This window comes from Bombus huntii, unplaced genomic scaffold (assembly GCF_024542735.1).
Source record: "Bombus huntii isolate Logan2020A unplaced genomic scaffold, iyBomHunt1.1 ctg00000070.1, whole genome shotgun sequence".
Lineage (NCBI taxonomy): Eukaryota > Metazoa > Arthropoda > Insecta > Hymenoptera > Apidae > Bombus > Bombus huntii.
The window spans coordinates 484,855-498,140 of record NW_026099329.1 but is presented as its reverse complement, the minus strand read 5'-3'; positions in this window follow the sequence as shown (position 1 = coordinate 498,140).

Here is a 13,286-nt window from a genome sequence, read left to right as displayed (position 1 = left end):
TTACTCTCTCGATACATGATGTCAAAATCGAATGTTTGCAAATAAGCCCACCACCTATAAACCCGGTCGTTTAAGTTTACTTTGTTGCTGGAGGCTTTCAAAGAATTACAGTCGGTAACTACTAAGAATTTCCGTCCATGTAAGTAGTGTCGGAAATGCTTGACGGCGCTTACTACTGCTAGTGTCTCCAGTTCGTACGAATGATACTTAGATTCCGCGGGACTGGTCCTTTTACTATAATATTCGATGACTCTGTTTTCCTTTTCGACTTTATGCATTAAAATAGCTCCATACCCCTCCGAACTAGCGTCGGTATGTAGCTCTATGGGACGATTGGGATCAAATATCATTAACACCGGCGCGTCGGTCAGAACGGAAATTATCTGTTGTCTTATCTTTTCGTGCCTGTCCGTCCAAGTTATGTGCTTGTTACTAGAAGTGAGTGCGTACAAGGGTTTCATCACTTGTGAAAATTTAGGAATAAATTTTCGGAAGTAAGAGGCCAAACCTATGAACTGCCTAAGCTGTGTGACGGTCGACGGTGCAGGTAAAGAATTCAAAGCTTGTATTTTTCCCGGGTTTGGACGAACTTCTCCGTTACGAATTACATATCCCAAATAAAGTACCGACGTCTTCAGAAAAGAACATTTAGCGAAATTGAAAGAAAATCCGGCGTTTACGAGAGTGTTTAGTACAGTGTGCAACCTTTCTAGAGCTTGATCTATTGAGTCGGCGATTATTAGAACGTCGTCCAAATAAACAACGACATACGAATAAGCGAGGTCGCCTAAGGCCTTGAAAATGGCTCTCTGGAAAACGGCTGGTGCATTTTTCAATCCAAACGGCATCGTCACGTATTCGTATTGACCGTCGGGGGTAACGAACGCAGTATATTCCGTCGAGTTAGGATGAATGGGAATCTGGTGAAATCCGCTAGCCATGTCCAGGCTAATGAAGTATCTCGCACTCTGCAATCTCGCGATTTGGTCAGCAATAAGGGGTAAGGGATACCGATCCGCGACCGTATTTTTATTCAGCGCTCGAAAGTCTACACACAATCTGTCTGAGCCGTCCTTCTTCTTCACGAGTATCATAGGGCTCGCGAACGGCGAATTACTAGGTTTTACAATTTGTGCTTTAATTAATTCGTCTATTCTCTCGCGTACTATTCTTCGCTCTTCCTCGCTAAGCCTGTAAGGGCTTCTCTGCACGGTGACGTTGGGATCAATTAGCCGTATTTCCAACTGGCCCGTACTGACGCGAGTACGCGGGAAACCCGTAATGAATGATTCTTTAAATTTTTCGAGAACAGAGATTAATCGATCTTTATCGTTACCGATCACATCAGTGTCAACCTCGTTAATGTTGACCGCATCTTCCGCGACTTTACCACAAGCGTTAACGACCTTTGTTTTACAAATAACGAGGCTATTTTGCGTGATATTTACGTCGAATCCCTGGCTCAAAATCTCGCGACCAATCATGATGTCGTATTTTAGGTAATCGTCAGCAAGGACATGAAAAACTATCTCCAATGTAAGACCGTTAATACAAACAGTGGACAAAATCTGAAGTGTACTCTTAATACAAGTATTCCCGATCCCCCGCATCACTACCACATCGGTTATTCTTTTACCCGAAAATTTCGAGGCTAGGGACTCTTTGATTAACGAACACTCGGCCCCAGAATCAAAGTAAAATGGATACGACTCACCCAGATGGCTTAATCTACCAGCCGGAGCTTCCACTACACAGGAATCGATCCGGCGTTCGTCAGTGGAATCGTAGTTTCTTTTCCGCGATGATGGGCAATTAGGCGCGATATGTCCCTCCTCGTGGCATTTGAAGCAGGTCACCTTCGACGATGCGGCTGGTCGTTTTTCCTTCGGGTTTCGTATATCCTGCTCCTTCCCCGTTTGTGTTTGCAGGCGACACTCCGTTCTCCTATGTCCGTGAGCACCACAGCGGTAGCACTTAATCCGAGGAACTGATAACCTGCTTCGTTTAGCTTCAGGTTCCGTTAGTGAATTTCTTGGCGAAAATGTCGGCTGATCGTTGTAAGGGAGAATCCTCATTTCATCATGAAATTGGTCCTCCGTCCTGATATTATTCGCGAGCGTTAGTCGCCGAAAGCGTCGATCTTGTGAACTCAGTATATAAAGGGCGAGGGCATTGATCACTTCGGGCATCGTTAGATCTTGCAACTTCATCTGCAGCATGGAGCGGAGGCGACTACCGTACGCTCCCGGGGATTCAGTCTCCGACGGTCGTTCTCTGGATATCCTTATTAACGCCGAAGCGGCTGTCTCTCTGCCACCAAAACGCGAAAGAAATTGTTCCTTAAACGTTGGCCAGGTAAGCTTTCCACCGCGCACCATTTGTGAAAGCCAATGCGCAGCAGAACCCCTTAGGGCGCGATTTAGAGCGGAAAGTAACGCACTATCTTGCATCGGGTGGTCTTTCAAAATCAGATCAGCATGAGAGCACCACGCGGATGGATCGGCGCCCGCGCCTTCGGGGTCAAAACGTGGTAACGTTGCATCCTTAGATTCCGTACTCGGTCTTTGCTCCCCCGGTTTGTGCGCTAGCGTCTGAATTAACTCGCGCATAAGGACCATTTGCTCTTGTAGCACTTTAAACGGTTCTAATCCCACTTCTGATGTCGGATCACGATTCGAATTTTGGGCGCGCGACGACTCTTCATGTGGACTAGCCATCGTTTCACAAAGCCGAGATTTTATTTACACGTATATACAGGACTATCACTAAGCTTAACAAATAATAAGTACAACTAATAATAAGTCTAACAAACACTAAGCCTAATGAATAATACGATCTACGAATAATTAAATTAAATAATACTATTAGCAATGTTCGAGTTCAAACGAATCCACGGTCACCGGGATAACTCCTTAGCGAAACTAACTTAGACGCAAATGCGATCGTCGAAAATGCTCGATGTATCACTCTCCAAGGCAATCGCAAGAATGTCAGCCTCGTGGAGATTTTTCTTCCTGTACGATTGCATTTTGTTTTCTATACCCGTTTGGAAGCATCGAGAAGGTTCCAAACGCCGTTGCTAGGCACACTCGTTGGAAGCATCGAGAAAGTTCCAAACGCCGTTGCTAGGCAGTTTCTGCCTGGAGTTTTGATTACTAATACAATGTATGTCCCATTGCATCGGCACCTCCGAGGCAACATCACACGTGGCTAGGCCCGCTCTCGAGGCCGCATGCCGCCACAACCACATTTCTCGGAAAACACATACAACCACTCCAGACCTCCGTTAGATAAAACATCCATCCCGTGACCGTGGCTACGTTCAGCGACCGATTGTCACCTCGAACCCAATCTCGCTTATTACAAATCTTAAGCAATTACAACTATAATAAAATCTAGGCTAAGGTACTAGAGGATGTTCCCAAAATTTCCAAGGAAAGGCTTCGGCTTTCCTTTCATCTCCGACATATATATTTCCAACACTTAGATTACACTGTCGAAGAGAAATAAATAGATAACAACTTGTCGCACGAAGATGCGATAGATATGTACGCTAGAGTTGGCCTCTTATAATGGAAGTTAATGTATTGATGGACGTAGCACTATAATATATTTAGGAGAGGAGATGTATGTTCGACAACACCGAGAACCGACAAAAGGTTTGCGTGAAGTATGCGACTCTCGCGCTATGTGTAGACTGCCGCGTTAGGCGTTAGTTTTTAGACTGACTGTCGCTCTTTTTCTAATACGGAAGGAAAGTTCGGTGTGGGTGTGCCCCTGTGTCTAAAGAACGCGGATTCGTTGTTCCCACTTTCGTTAGGAAAAGTGAGGGTAACGAACCGCGGTGTCGATTGGTCATGACCTGCACTACTGCTCGAAGGGATGAGTAGGAAGTCTCCTACCATCGTGGTGTATAGATGACCGTGTGCGTGAGGAAAACCTAGCTTGTTTTATTAGAGGGCTATTCGGATTTTCCTAATGGGTGCATACCCGCTTTCTCCGTGTTTTAAGTGCGCCTAATAAACCCAAGAACATCTCTAAAAACCGACGGTGTTTCGAGAATATTTTTAAGCTTTAGAAATTCTTCAAGACAAACGGATTGAAGACACATGGCGAAACAATACAGGGAAGTGAAAGTTATGGTGGGTCCTTAGGTTTATTGAGGGTCGAAGTGACGTTACGCAGGCCGGTTGTTGTCCGGTCGCGCGGGCTGGCGTGCAGATGTTTTAGGCGGCGTAACATATTAATTATAATCATTTATAAAATCAAATTATATTCAACATTACTATATGTTTATAAAGACCGAGTATCCATGTGAGCATATATATGAGTATTGTAATAAACGACGAAATGACTTCGTTTACATATTTCGTAGTGAAGAAGTCTGATACCCTCAAACTTCGTTAATATGAAAATTGAATTATGATTACGATGGTATGGAGCAGTTGTATCATTTGAGTATACACGAGATACTTAATAGTATAATTTCAGTAAAATTCGGGATATGGAATATGAAAATATATGTGAAAGTCTAACTTTGTCTGTCCGTTATGATAAATATTATCAAATTTCACGTGCAAGAAAATACTTCGCGACAGGCTGGTTTCTGAATCAAAACAAATTTCGAACGTTTTTTTGTGTTTTCAAAGATGTGTTTTGATAAAGATATCGCCTGAGGATATTTCGAGTAATAGAGTTCATTTAGAGTCCATTGTTATTCATTGATATAAATATTACTTGCATTGAATCCTGCTTTATGTTTAATAAATATGTATATTCTTCATTAATTATCTTCATTCAGTTTAATTGTTCATTAAAGTAATAAAGTAAAATAAAGTATAGATGAACTTTCGGACGTTCAATAGGAGACACGTTCTCGAAGGAGCACGCCAACGGGAGTCGTAAATTCCCGTTTTCTTTTATTATTTCTTGTGGGATAATAAGGGTAGTTGATTGAAGATAACGCTGCTATTAACAGGTTACTATATATTTTAATGATCCAACAACTTTAGTGTGATACAAGATTGAGTATTTGAAATGACAACTACGAACGAGTACGACCTGAGTCTCCTTTCGTGCTGACGATGATGATGACTGTTTTCGACTTGTAGATTCGTGCTGTTCTTTGCACTGTCCTCTGACTCGAGTTGATAGATTCGCTGATGAGATTTGATTGTCACTTGATTGTTCTGTCGTGATGAGAACAAGTGAAGTTCGTTCTTGTGTGATTACGGAGGAAAGCTCGGAGTGAGTGTGTCTTTTGAACTAAGAACGTGGATTCGTTGTTCACACTTTTCGTTAGAACAGTGAGAATAACGATCCGCAATGCCCATTGGTTATAGCCAATGTTAATAAATGAAGATTGGAGAAGGAAGCCTCCTACCGACGTGGCTCAGGGGTGACCTTGTTCATGGTAAAAACCGGCTTTTCCGTTAGACAAATATCCACCTTTTCCGTTAGATAACTACCTGCTTTCTCCGTAATTTGTAAGAACGCGCAATAGACTTAAGGACTGTTTTAAGTACCAGCTATAAACCGAAAATACTTGCAGGATTAAAGGTCCCTGCAAGCTAATAAGATTCGGTTTATGGTGGGGCCTTTGGTTTATTGAGGGTCTGTCTAATGGCGCTTGGGCGTTGACGGCCACGCAATGAAGGACATCGCACAGACCTACTTCACGCGACGTAACAATGTAACGACAAACGCATAATTGTCACCAAGCTGCGAGTTCTAGAAACGTCGATTCGCCTTCGGTCTGTTATTACAAAGAAGGTGGTATACGCGATCATAGGCGCGAACGGTGGCGGTGCAATCAGTATCATTTGGGGACTCAAACGGATTGCACCGCGAGGTTCTGACGAATAAAATTAAAATCGCTTAGTCTAACAAATACATCGACAAATATCATACAGTCGATTCGAATTATTCTAATAAAATAATTGTACTCATCGTTAAATCATTTGTGACGAGCTCATTATAATATTAAATATTGTTAAAGATACAAGTTTATATTAACCCTGTCAATTCAGTGTTAAACTCATTTGAACCACCTCCGTTGCTTAATCGAAACAGGGGAACGACTAATTCGCGGCGTCGATTATTAGAATCGTACACTTTATCCATAGAATCGTAACATAATACGTTATAGCGTTATACCATATAACGTAATACGTTATGACGTTATAACATATAACGTAATGCTTCATAGCGTTATACCATATGACGTTATACCATATAACGCAATACGTTATAACGTTATACCATATAAGGTAATAGGCTATAACGTTATACCATAAAACACAATACGTTGTAACGATATACCATATAACGTTATACCTTATAACGTAATACGTTATAACGTTATACCATATAACGTAATACGTTATTACGTATTACCATGTAACGTTATACCATATATGGTAATACGTTATAAAGTTATACCATACAACGTTATACCATATAACGTAAAAAGTTATTGCGTTCTACCATAGGACGTTATACCATTTAACGGTTTACGTTATTCCGTTATACCATATAACGGAATACGTCGTAACGTTTACTATATGACGTTATATCATATAACGTAAAACCATATAACGTAATACGTTATAACGATATACCATATAACGTAATACGTTATAACGTTATACACTATAGCGTAATACGTTATAACGTTATACCATATAACGTAATACGTGATACCGTTATACCGTATAACGTAACACGTTATAACGTTATGCCACATAACGTAACACGTTAAAGCATTATACCACATAACGTAATACGTTATAACGTTATACCATATAACGTAATACGTTATAACGTTATACCTTATAACGTAATACGTTGTAACGTTATACTATACGACGTTATATCATATAACGTAATACCATATAACGTAATACGTGATACCGTTATACCATATAACGTAATACGTTATAACATTATACCACATAACGTAATACGTTATAACGTTATACCACATAACGTAATACGTTAAAGCATTATACCACATAACGTAATACGTTATAACGTTATACCATATAACGTAATACGTTATAACGTTATACCTTATAACGTAATACGTCGTAACGTTTACTATATGACGTTATATCATATAACGTAAAACCATATAACGTAATACGTTATAACGATATACCATATAACGTAATACGTTATAACGTTATACCATATAACGTAATACGTTATAACGATATTCCATATAACGTAATACGTTATAACGTTATACCTTATAACGTAATACGTCGTAACGTTTACTATATGACGTTATATCATATAACGTAAAACCATATAACGTAATACGTTATAACGATATACCATATAACGTAATACGTTATAACGTTATACACTATAGCGTAATACGTTATAACGTTATACCATATAACGTAATACGTGATACCGTTATACCGTATAACGTAACACGTTATAACGTTATGCCACATAACGTAACACGTTATAACGTTATACCATATAACATAATACGTTATAACGTTATGCCATATAACGTAATACGTTATAACGATATACCATATAACGTAATACGTTATAACGTTATACAATACAACGTAATACGTTATAACGTTATACCATATAACGTAATACGTTATAGCGTTATACCACATAACGTAATACGTTATAACGTTATACTATATGACGTTATATCATATAACGTAATACGTTATAACGTTATACCATATAACGTAATACGTTATAACGATATACCATATAACGTAATACGTTATAACGTTATACCATATAACGTAATACGTTATAACGATATTCTATATAACGTAATACGTTATAACGTTATACCTTATAACGTAATACGTCGTAACGTTTACTATATGACGTTATATCATATAACGTAAAAGCATATAACGTAATACGTTATAACGATATACCATATAACGTAATACGTTATAACGTTATACACTATAGCGTAATACGTTATAACGTTATACCATATAACGTAATACGTGATACCGTTATACCGTATAACGTAACACGTTATAACGTTATACCACATAACGTAATACGTTATAACGTTATACTATATGACGTTATATCATATAACGTAATACGTTATAACGTTATACCATATAACGTAATACGTTATAACGATATACCATATAACGTAATACGTTATAACGATATACCATATAACGTAATACGTTATAACGTTATACAATACAACGTAATACGTTATAACGTTATACCATATAACGTAATACGTTATAGCGTTATACCACATAACGTAATACGTTATAACGTTATACTATATGACGTTATATCATATAACGTAATACGTTATAGCGTTATACCACATAACGTAATACGTTATAACGTTATACTATATGACGTTATACCATATAACGTTTTACGTTATACCTTTATACCATATAACGCAATACGTTATAACGTTATACGATAAAACGTAATACGTTATAACCTTGTACCATATAACGTTATACCAAATAACGTAATAAGTTATAACGTTTGTACCATATAACGTAATACGTTGTAACGTTATACCATGTAACGTAAAACCATATAACGTAATACGTTATAACGATATACCATATAACGTAATACGTTATAACGTTATACACTATAGCGTAATACGTTATCACGTTATACCATATAACGTAATACGTTATAAAGTACTACCGTATATTGTATTACGTTATAACGTTATACCGTATAACGTAATACGTTATAACGTTGTAACATATAACCATTATATATTCATATAAAATGATAAAAATGGATATCGTATTAAATCGTTGAAGGCGCCAATTTGTGATAAAATTAAGTAATTGTTGAATTTGATTTTGTCATAATGGAAAAACCGTCCTTTACTATGTTAAGAGATCGTTACCGTTTGATTGACATCTCGTCACCTTGTCAATGTATATAAGGAACACGGAAGTCGCGCGCGTGCTCTTTTGTGCCTGAAATTCCGGATAGTGAACATCGAAGAAGAACATAAATATAAGGTAAATGAAAAAAATATCAAATAACAACATTGCAACCAGTAATTTATAACGTCTAAACCATTAATTTACAACACTTATGCTATTAATTTATAACATTTAAGCAATTAATTTATCACATTTAAACTATTAATTTATAACATTTATACTATTAATTTATAACATTCAAGCTATTAATTTGCAACATCTAAGCCACTAATTTACAATATTTAAACTGTTATTTTATACATTTAAGCCATTAATTTATAACATTTAGACTATTAATTTATAACATTTAAGCCATTAATTTATAGCATTTAAGCCATTTATTTATAACATTGAAGCTATTAATTTATAGCATTTAAGCTATTAATTTACAACATTTAAGCCATTAATATTAACCAATTACTCCATTAGTTCTTAACAAATATACCAATAATTTCTAATCATATTCTCCCATTAATTCAAGGTAATTATGCTCTTAATTTATAACAGTTGTACCATTATTCGGAAGCAACTCTACGTTCATTGATTTAAATAAATACCATCAATTCGTAGTGACTGTATTAATGATTTATTTTGTTTTATTTTATTAACGAAATCTTTCAAGTCCCTGAAGTGCTATTTTGTTTCTATATAGCATTATTTTTTAATTTTAAAGACAGTATTTAATTTCTCATTTCACTGTTTCGTATAAAACCAGTGGTAACACAGAGTGTAATTTTAAGATGTAATTTTAAGATGTAATTTTCCATATTTGCTCAAAACCAAGGAAATAACATGATATCCATGGAATCAAGGAAGCAAGTGCAATTTAACCGAAGGCAACCACATCTTATCTATAGCTGCACATGAGTCAGAGGACATTTCAGATCATGTTGTTGTTTTGCCTCGGAGTATCAAGACCGTTAGATTACAAGTAATGTAAGAACAAATACACTCCGGGCAAAACAATATCGCCGCTACAATGTCGCTTTATTATAAAATAATTTTACATCTCTGCTTCCAATGTTTAAAAACTGTTTATGTAAATGGGACCCGAGCGTAGTTACCTCCTCGTGGTGGGTCCCGGTAATTGGTATCGTTTCCCAAATCATAATACACCAAGCACTATTTTGAATATTAGTATTATTATTTGAAAAACGATATCAAGCTAAAAACTACTTGAATATAGTCTGGTCTCGATCATCCAAAATAGTTTTGGTAATCTAGACTGGACTAATATCCCCCCGCGGGGGCGCCGTTCTACATCGTGGGACATCGTGGGACACCGTGGGATGCGAGCGTTTTAGCCTTAATTAATCATAAGATAGATGCCTATGTTATGTGCATTGTAAGCTCATTCTGTACAAAGATACTTACCTATCTTGGAACGAAAAATAAAAATCTCGTCTCTCGTGATCCCCTCGCTTACCACACTGGAAAAACTGTTCACGCGATTTATCCGTTCACGGTCGCTCATTTCTTTCAAACCGTAGCGTGACGTACTCGCTCGCGCGTATTCCGGGTACGTGCGGGTCAACGTGCACTGGACAACTCTTTAGATTCGTAAGTCGCCCCAAGGACACCTTTGTCTTGGTGACTGCTCGACGACTGCTCGACGTTCGCATCGGATCGCGGGGGTTGTCGTCGCGCCGGTGATGCTTGCGATTCTGTTGGGGATTCAGTCGTGGATCCGCAGTCCTGTCCGATTGGTACTTCGGTACTCGGTCAGGGACCTGCAATTTCACGTCCTCCGTAATTCTGTTCGGGCCCGCGGGAGTGGACCCCACTGTGCAGTTGAGGTCAATGCCTTCGTAATCCTGTTCAGCGGTCCCTCCCCGTGAGTGGACCCCACTGTTCAGTTGAGGCCTCTTGCCTTCGTAATCCTGTTCAGCGGTCCATCCCCGGGTTCCACATGTTCAGTTGGAGTGTGTTAAGTTGCTGGCCTATGTGCTGGATCCACGGCTGAATTGCCAGTGGATCACTGGCATCATCGGTCGGCGCCATCGACCGCGACTCGTGTAAGTTTCGAACGGCGAAACAGGAATCGAGTTACGGTCAATTCTTGGGCTTTCCGCTGAACCTCGGGGTTATCTCGTGTACGAGGGTACGTCGCGTAGGTTTGTTAGTTCTTTCGAGAGATCGCGATCTCGTTCGTTTCGGGCGCGCCGCGATTTTTTCCTTTATCATCTGATTCATCGGGCATCTTCTTGCTTTCCCATTTTTAAGGGAAACTTATAGAGATCACGTTAGAGCTTATAACTTTTCAATATCTTCAATATCTTATAGTGTCGCAAAAGTAGAACGTTAAGCAGTTTAGTACAGCGACTCGTATGTCCCTTCTGCAAGGCACGAAATGGTATATACAGTGTCAGTAGCTACATTTTCTTCTTTTCGTTCCTAGTTAGATAAATGTGTGTTTGATACCGAATGCTGCCAGTAGGGATGCGAATTATTGTATGATATTTGTACTGATCGATGTAATCGTTGTGTGGGAGATGGATGTTGCGTTACGTAGGCTTTGTTCTACGTTTGTAAATATTCATGTAAGCGCTGCGTTGGAGATATGTGTATCGCAGTTAGGCTACGAAAAAACTATTTCCATACGCAGGCCCATGGTTAAGTAGAGTCAAAACTCGACATTCTGCCAACAGGTTGAATGTCGAGATCGATGTGTAGTGTTACATAACCCATGGGCGGGTCTCGCGCGTAGTCACCTCCTCGTGGTGAGACCTGGTAATTGGCATCCTTTTCCAAAAATTAATCAGTTGATTAATCTTTGGAAAACGATGCCAAGCAAAGAACTACGCACCAGTCCAGTTTGGATCTCCAAATGCCGCCAAAAGAATTTTGGATGATCTAGACTGGACTGCACCGTGGGACCCCGTGGGATACCGTCGGTCTAGTTTGGGTCTCCAAAAGCCTCCAACAGAATTTTGGATGATCTAGACTGGACTGCAACGTGGGACATCGTTGGACATCGTTGGACACCGTTGGACGGCGTTGGACATCGTTGGACACCGTTGGACATCGTTGGACGTCGTTGGACGTCGTTGGACAACGTTGGACAACGTTGGACACCGTTGGACAACGTTGGACACCGTTGGACACCGTTGGACAACGTTGGACAACGTTGGACACCGTTGGACACCGTTGGACGTCGTTGGACATCGTTGGACACCGTTGGACATCGTGGGACGTCGTGGGACGTCGTTGGACGTCGTTGGACACCGTGGGACACCGTGGGACACCGTGGGACATCGCTGCACACCGTGGGACACTGTGGGATGCGTACCTTTTAGTCTTAATTAATCGTAAGGTAGATACCTATGTTAAGTGCATTGTGAGCTCATTCTGTACAACGATATTTATCCACCTTAGAACGAAAAAAAGAAAAATCTCGTCTCCCTTCACTCGTTTACCACACAGTACTTATTGTACTCGCGATTTATTCGTTCGCGATCACTCAGTTCTTTCAAACCGTAGCGTGGCGTACTCGCCCGCGCGTATTCCGCGTACGTGCTTGTCAACGTGCACTAGACAACTCTTCAGATTCGTAAGTCGCCCCAAGGACACCTCTGTCTTGGTGACTACTCGACGACTGCTCGACGTTCGCATCGGATCGCGGGGGTTGTCGTCGCGCCGGTGATGCTTGCGATTCTGTTGGGGATTCAGTCGTGGATCCGCAGTCCTGTCCGATTGGTACTTCGGTACTCGGTCAGGGACCTGCAATTTCACGTCCTCCGTAATTCTGTTCGGGCCCGCGGGAGTGGACCCCACTGTGCAGTTGAGGTCAATGCCTTCGTAATCCTGTTCAGCGGTCCCTCCCCGTGAGTGGACCCCACTGTTCAGTTGAGGCCTCTTGCCTTCGTAATCCTGTTCAGCGGTCCATCCCCGGGTTCCACATGTTCAGTTGGAGTGTGTTAAGTTGCTGGCCTATGTGCTGGATCCACGGCTGAATTGCCAGTGGATCACTGGCATCATCGGTCGGCGCCATCGACCGCGACTCGTGTAAGTTTCGAACGGCGAAACAGGAATCGAGTTACGGTCAATTCTTGGGCTTTCCGCTGAACCTCGGGGTTATCTCGTGTACGAGGGTACGTCGCGTAGGTTTGTTAGTTCTTTCGAGAGATCGCGATCTCGTTCGTTTCGGGCGCGCCGCGATTTTTTCCTTTATCATCTGATTCATCGGGCATCTTCTTGCTTTCCCATTTTTAAGGGAAACTTATAGAGATCACGTTAGAGCTTATAACTTTTCAATATCTTCAATATCTTATAGTGTCGCAAAAGTAGAACGTTAAGCAGTTTAGT